Source organism: Micrasema longulum, unplaced genomic scaffold, assembly GCF_059751315.1.
Source record: "Micrasema longulum isolate JH-2025_06_02 unplaced genomic scaffold, ASM5975131v1 h1tg002281l, whole genome shotgun sequence".
NCBI classification, from domain to species: Eukaryota; Metazoa; Arthropoda; class Insecta; order Trichoptera; family Brachycentridae; genus Micrasema; species Micrasema longulum.
The window spans coordinates 61,118-68,913 of NW_028279437.1; the positions used below are offsets into that span (position 1 = coordinate 61,118).

General features: G+C 31.5%; 1 long non-coding RNA gene across 1 annotated transcript; it reads right to left on the reverse strand.

Moving 5' to 3' along the window:
- Window positions 1–488: 488 nt before the first annotated feature.
- On the reverse strand, window positions 489–6,317 carry LOC148272584 (uncharacterized). The gene is made up of 3 exons (XR_015824815.1): window positions 6,268–6,317; window positions 3,302–3,362; window positions 489–690 (listed from the first exon to the last, which is right to left on the reverse strand). It is a non-coding gene; the product is annotated as an uncharacterized LOC148272584 (long non-coding RNA).
- Between the last annotated feature and the right edge of the window lie 1,479 nt (window positions 6,318–7,796).

Consider the following 7,796-nt stretch of genomic DNA (forward strand, 5'->3'; position numbering starts at 1 on the left):
AATCATACCCAAGACCTCGAGTAGTTGTAGACGAAACCGCCAACCACTACACAACGAGGCAGACTTATCTCCACTCGATTCGTGATTCATAATTTTCACCTGAAAGCAGCCATCGAGTCGTAAACACTCATCCAGGGATCGGGTTCAAATTTTCACAGAGGACTGTATTACCTACTAATCCTCCTGGACACAGGTTTAAATAGGAAAATATCACTTTTTTTTACGTTTTTGAAGTAATGAGTCTATGAAACATTTTGCGCTGTCAAGCGTCACATAAAACGAATCTTAAAAATGTTACCAATAATGGAATAAATATTTGACAAGAATACTAGCTCCAATAGAGAATACTCTAAAGGCTATTATAGGTTTTAAAAAAAATTAATAACAATTTATTTTTTTTTCAATATTAGTCCGGTTTCTTTTGGGTATTGGGTATGTAGTTAAACCTGAAGAAAATTAATATTTAAAAAAAACTTTTATTTGAAGCATAATTTTATAACACTTGAGTTAATACTACATAAAAAAACTTGTTATAAATTTATAGCAGATTTAATTTTTAGTACATTGTTATTAATTGATAGGCTGCATGGTGTTGATTTATTTATTTCCCATAACCGCCATAGTCTCCCCCATGCCCATGGCCTCCCTCATGGCTGTCGCTATCACTGTGGCTACTGTCACTTCCTCCAGCTAAAATGTAAAAAAAAACATATTATTATTACTTATTTTTCACCTCGTGGTCACGCAAGAGGACTCCCGTTCAATCCCTGACATGGTTGACAAGAAATGTTTATTTCTGAAGGAGTTTTACACTAAAATATTTCAAAGACTGATCCTCCTACTTTCATGCAACAATAATGGTAAAGTTACTCAGTGGTTGGTGTACAAATGCTGAAGTGGTTATTGAGGTACCTATATAACTAGATCAAACACAAGCGTTCGAAATATGTTCCCTCAACCTGCAGCCAATTGGCATATGTTTGATAGAATGGATTTTAGTCTGTTGCGAGCGTTCATCGGCTACTTTTCTCATCGCAATTAAACTATAATACCTATATGTACGGTAAGATACTGCACAAATCGATCTGGAAAAGAAATTTTATAGCCTTTCACTAGTAAGTAATGTTTTTATCTTAATCAATACTTGTTTAAAATAGCTATTTTAATGTTAAAAACGTTTTATTAATATGTTATCAGTCGTAAGCTATCTTCTGTTTCAGTCCCGCTCAGTTAGTCGGGCGCACAGTGAAACGGTAAACAAAGGTGACGCGTATGCGGCTTTCCGCATACTACTGCGAGCGACATACTGAATAGAACTTACAGTAGACCGATATAAACAGTCAGTGCTTTTTACTGTTTTACGTGTTTTACTTGCCAAAGTCTACGTGATATGACGTGCGACACTTGCTCCCTCGGCTGGCCATTCCTTTTCCTTTAGGGACGACTTTTTATCTCGAAGTGCGAGTGTTATCTCTATATATTATATCTCAATGGTAGGGGCAGGAAATGAATAATTAATTTATTTATTTTACAATTAGTGTGTCAGATATTTCCATTTAAATTTAATCAATTCATATATCCGTGGCTTGGATTTATAAGGGCCAATGTCGTGAATCACAATAACACAGGAAAGTATTTTTTTAGCCATTTTGTGACGTTATAATGAACGGTTTGATGAGTTTGATAATGAATATATGGAAGGTATTATGCAAAAATTTCCACCTCAAACAACCTCAAAACCTCAAAATGAGATAATTGATGTTTCACATAAGGCTAATTTTTGAATTACCCAAAAATGCTTTAAACAATGTTACTTCACAAATAAAAGTAATGCTATAATTTTTATCTTTTTTTCAAATGTAAAATTATCAATAGTACCTATACAATTTGCGGACCATCTTTAAAATGTACTCTCCCATACCCAGGATACATGGGTGTGGAAATGAATTAGAACAAATATTTGATATCTTCAATACGAATTCTGTTCATGAACTAAAACGAATTCTCACTCGTTATTTTTTAGAAAAATAATGGATTTATTTTAAAATATATTATTAAATTTAACTTTGTTTCCTGGAATACGTGATTTTTTATTTCTTTATATAACATGATAGACATAATTTTAAATTGTACATTAGTGGATTTATTGCCAAATGGCAACTTCTTCCAACCAACTGATTATGATGATTTCACTAAATAGAGGTATTATTATTTAGTAATTGAACTTCAAAATCGGGTTGGGGTCCTGTGGCTAGTGTCTCGGACTCACAGACCGAAGGTCCGTGGTTCGAATCCCACTCTACCCCAACTCGATTCCATTTTCTAATAGTGAGTTATTTACAACTCGTTGAAAATGGACCTCAAAATTAAATATTTGGGAAAATCATAAGAACGCAAATATTTTTTTTTATTGCTCAAAAAACTTTTATTTTATAAGTACTAATGTTGTATATTTTTTATTATTATTATTATTTAGTTATTCTCGACTTTACAACAACAACAACAAACCATCACGCCGTTTCCCCGTGGGAGTAGGCAGAGAGGATAGAACGCCATAACACTCTATCTTGGCATACAGACCTCGCTTCCTCTACATTCATACATCTTCTTATGCACGCACGCCGATTATTCCTACTTTTGACATGTCCATCTTCAAGTATTTGATGGACTTGATCGTGCCATGTCTTTCTCAGTCTTCCTCGTTTTCTGCATCCATCAACATTTGCATCGTAGATCCTTTTAGTCGTTCTTTCGCTGTCCATTCGCTCTACATGTCCAAACCAACGCAGCACCCCTTTCTTGATTCTGTCAATAATGCATGTCTCAGCCTTACACACTTCACGGATCTCGACATTTGTGCACCTATCATACATCGTTTTACCACACATTCGCTTGAGGGATCGCATTTCGACAGCATTCAACCTACTTTCATCATTATTAGAGCTGTAGAGTCTCAACTTTACTGTGTTATATTTATATTTAGTACGTAAGATTTTCTCGTGGTTATTGCTATCTTTATTTAGAAGTGTTATGTTTCTTTTTGACTTTTTGTATTATATATTTACTAAATTGTTTAGTTTTAATTATTCTATTATTTCATACTATGTACTACATGATTATTGTGAACTGCTGTGATTATTTCTGTAAATTATCATTTTTTTGTAAAGGGTTCTTTGAACCGTTAATGTTTAAAAAAATAAATAATATTATACTGTATAAAATAAATAATTAATATTTTGTGTTAAATCTGATGTCAGTTAAATACAGTTTTGAGAGGATATGAAGATATGAGAATACTTACATGGAAGCCCGGCAGATTGAGATATCGCGAAGAAAACCAGGAAGAAAAAGAGGAAAATTACCTGAAAGGTTACCCATTATTTTATTAATGTATATTGCCTAAGCGAATTACAGCAGTTATATAACGAGAATATAGTTTCTCGAACCATTTTTCTAACACGGGTATTTTTTCGATATTACAATTTCAAACATCGGTAACCCGGTATTTCGATATTTTCTCGATATTTTTTCCAAACATTGAATAAGTTTTTTTGCCTCCTCTTTCACAGTAGTAGCCGCTCGATTGTGGAATAATCTACCCACTAATGTTAGAGACGCCCCTTCTTTATTTACATTTAAGTCAAGATTGAAATGTCACTATCTAAATATTTAAATTGTTCCTTTATCCTTCTTCTTTCCTTTCCATCCCCTCTCCTCTCTTCATAGTATAGTGTTATTTTTTTAAATATTTATATTTATTTTTGTTAATCTTTGCTTTTAATTTTTGTATAAAATTGTAAGATTCAATATGTCCATGTATTGTCAGTGTATTTATAATTTTCTCAAACTGAACGGTTTGGGTAGGTAGGAAGAAATCGCCTTAAGGCAATATGCCCGCCTTTATATGTATATTTATTGTATATGTATATAAAGTGTCAAATAAAATAAATAAATACATAAAAATAACTTTTTTTTTTTCTTCACCGTATTCAGTTTTCAGGTTTAAATCGTCGTAAAAGATGGAAATAAAAGCGTTTCAAAGTAAATCGACAACGATTATTCAAATTCCCTGTGTATACAGGTGCCGTGGCGCAGTTGGTTAGACGGCCAACTGTGAAACTGGCGTCGCGGGTTCGATTCCCGCCAGTTGCAAGAAAAAAGTAAAAGAAAGATTTTTTCTCAATTGGTCTAAGGGTTGTGGTGTATTTTTCATCACCTCCTTTCATATCCCCTCTATCCCACCTGCTGACAAGCCTCAAAATAGAGGCTTAGCGGGTTATTCCTTTAAAAAAAATAAAAAAATGAGGACTATTTTGAGGATATTCAAAGCATTAACTTTATGGTCCAACATTTTACTAAATGTTATTAAATATATTTATTTAACCACTTACCGGCTTTTCTATGTCTACCGGTTTCGTGACGTACCCGTCTCTTCGTCAGGACACCAATTAAACTTTAAAATATAGCCCATTATACGATATTTCATTGTAATGATTACCCTAAACCTATTAATCTTATGCCCCTCCTTTCATCTCCTCTCTCTTTTATCAACTATTTCTCCCACAACATAAAATATTTTCACAACCTAATCAGTGCATGTACGGGTTGCTTATTAAAATGCACGTCGTGTTGGTTTTATATTTTTGTGCAACGACCAGCGTAAAGGTGTATATGAGTTTTGCATGTTGGTTGAATTGGTATCCTAACGAGAAGACGGGTACGTCTCGAAACCGGTAGACATAAAAAAGTCGGTAAGTGGTTATACACAAAAAAATTATAACATTTATTTGTAGGATTAAGCTTGTTGTTGTGGTTTAGTCCTACCAATAAAGACTTGCTTCATTGGTCGTCGCTCTATATTTCAGGTGAAGTGATTTAGCACGTATGTGTGTGTCATCAATCATGGACTATGAACCCCACAAGCTTAAGTAGGTACATGTATTTTAAACGTGACAGAAACATCTCTAATAAAATAAGTAAACAAAATTGGGAAATTTTAAGCAAGTCTGTAAGCGTTAAATAAAATGTAAATAAAGGAAATATTCAGCGTGTTGTTGGCGGGCATGGTTTTTAGTAGTAATGTTAACTAAAACGACTAGGAAGCTACTGTCGCTACTGCCGCTAGTGACGGAGTTTGGTTGAACGAAATCGGGATTCTGAATTCTGATCGGTTGAAAAGTCGTATGGCGTGACAAAGAATCTCATTTTAAGTTTGATACTTAAAAACCAGAGAAAATAAAAAAAATCTCATCATATATCGAAATCCTGGTAATAGAGAAGTTAATATTTAACATCGCGTTTTGGTCCGATATTCCGGTTTTTTGATATTATTAAAACCCGGCATCTTTGCTCTAATTATAATAAATATGGAATTCTAGGCATGTTCAGGGCTTATGTCTTAGTGATTACTGAAACCAATCAATAAAAGGCAACATTAGTCAAGTTCTCAAAAGTGTTATGCATCCATAAAAAAATGAACGTAGTTGTGCAGAAAGCAGCCAATTATAGGAAAGCGAAACTCAGATAATAGTACCTTTGTGAAAAGAGTGAATAATCAAATCTACCCAACAGTTGGAATGTTTATAACTTTGACAAATGATAAACAATGAAGATATATTTTTTTTTAATATTTCAGTTTTTATAACAAAATTCTAATTTTGTATTTTACCAGTTTTAATGATTTTTAAAGTACCGCCAGACATTTCTAGTCCTGTGCGTGTTTTCTGCAAATTGGAAATGCCATTTTTGTGATCGGCACTATTTTCAAAAAGGTGATTATTAGGTTTTTGTTGGATAATTGAAAAATAAAATTAAGTTAACTAGCCAATAAGTAAAGTAAGTTTTAAGACTTTCACATTTTTAATAATGAGGTTTTCCATATCTGATGAAAATACTTATTGAGTACATTTTTAATAGAATTGTAGCATGAATTTTATAGTGACTCCAATTGATCCAATTTATCAATTGATGATTCAATCATAAAAACATGACAATGTGTACTGATTTCATTTTCTTCGGCGAATGTTATACCAACTTGTTACAATGTTCTTTATTAATTTATTAACGGATATTATTAATTTAATCAATCAACGGAAATTTTTAACAATGAACTAGATAAGTATCACATGTAAAGTCAAATTGCAAAATAAAGAAAGATAAAAAACACAGAGCTTTGACGAAACATTTAACAACAATTATATTACAATTTATAATTGTAATATTGGTAATACAAAGTACATCTTTTGAAAAAATAAACCAGTTACTTACATGGAGCTTCATTTTGATAATTTTTACTTTAAGTGTTAATTACAAAATTCTTATTAGGTTCTGATAATAATTTATTATTTGTTACTCTATTTATACAAAGTGCAAAATAGGATCCTAACAGACCAGTAAATTTTCCGCTATCAAGAAGGTTCGAAACCTTTTTTAAGTAAATTGTGTAAAACGAATTTATATAAACGTCGGCAATTATTTTCCTATTTCCTGCAAATATTAAGGAAAAACGTTTTAAATAATTATGAAAATAAAACTTTGTTATTAGTGTTACACAATTTTTATTATTTTACAAGAACACTACTACAGTTTCAGGAGAGCACTCCTCCCATCGACGGGTGATATAAAATGATGGGAGGAGTGCTCTCCCGAAACTGTAGTAGTGTTCTTGTAAAATAATAAAAATTGTGTAACACTAATAACGAAGTATTTTTCATAATAATTTATAATGAAGTGTTACGAAATGAATGCCAATTCATTTTTTTTTAAAGTTTTATTTCAGAAATAAACCTCGTTAAATTATAGAATTTTTCGTTTTTAAAAATGACTAAATGAGAGCAAGATTATTTTATGTAATTACAAACAAAATTGCTTCCATAAGTTTTACAATGTAATCATTTAAATGTTTTAAAAACACATTTTAAGAATACAAAACACTTACTTTTGTTTCAAATATTCATATCTCAATTTCAAATTTTCCATTCGAATGACGTATAAGCATAATCATTTTAAATTATTATGAAAATAAAACTTTGTTATCAGTGTTACACAATTTTATTCTTTTACAATAACACAACTATAGTTTCGGGAGAGCACTCCTCCCATCGAAGGGTGATATAAAACTCTAAGTAAACTCTAAGTAACTCTATATAAAACTCAAGTTTTATATCACCCGTCGATGGGAGGAGTGCTCTCCCGAAACTATGGTTGTGTTCTTGTAAAAGAATAAAATTGTGTAACACTGATAACAAAGTTTTATTTTTAATGAAGTGTTACGAAGTGAATGCTGATTCAATTAAAAATATAATCATTTTGTTTTTTTTGTGCTCATTTTTTAATTTAAAAAAAAAACGGACACAACTTATGTTAACACTGATCCATACTTAGAAAAACGAAATACACACATAGCAATATAAAAAAAAGAATTCTTAATAAGTTTATCACCCTCAATCATATATCGGAAAATGTAATTTGAAGCTTTTGCTTACTTAAACTGTAAGTTTACATTTAAAAATGTAAAACACCCTAGAGGTGATTTTTCACGCGCTTTAGAAATCACCCAAATATTATTAATAAGATTATATTAAAAATAAACAAGTCAACGTTACTACACATCCGTAATGGGGATGTACAACATTTTTTATTATTTAAAATTAATGAGGGTCTATAAAATAAAGTCGAGAAAAAAAAAACGTTTTTTTTACTTATTAGTAGCATAAAAAATATTTTTTCATTTATAATTTTAAATTCCCGCGAATATGGCACGCCCCTAATACGTCACGATTCAGTTATTTGAACTT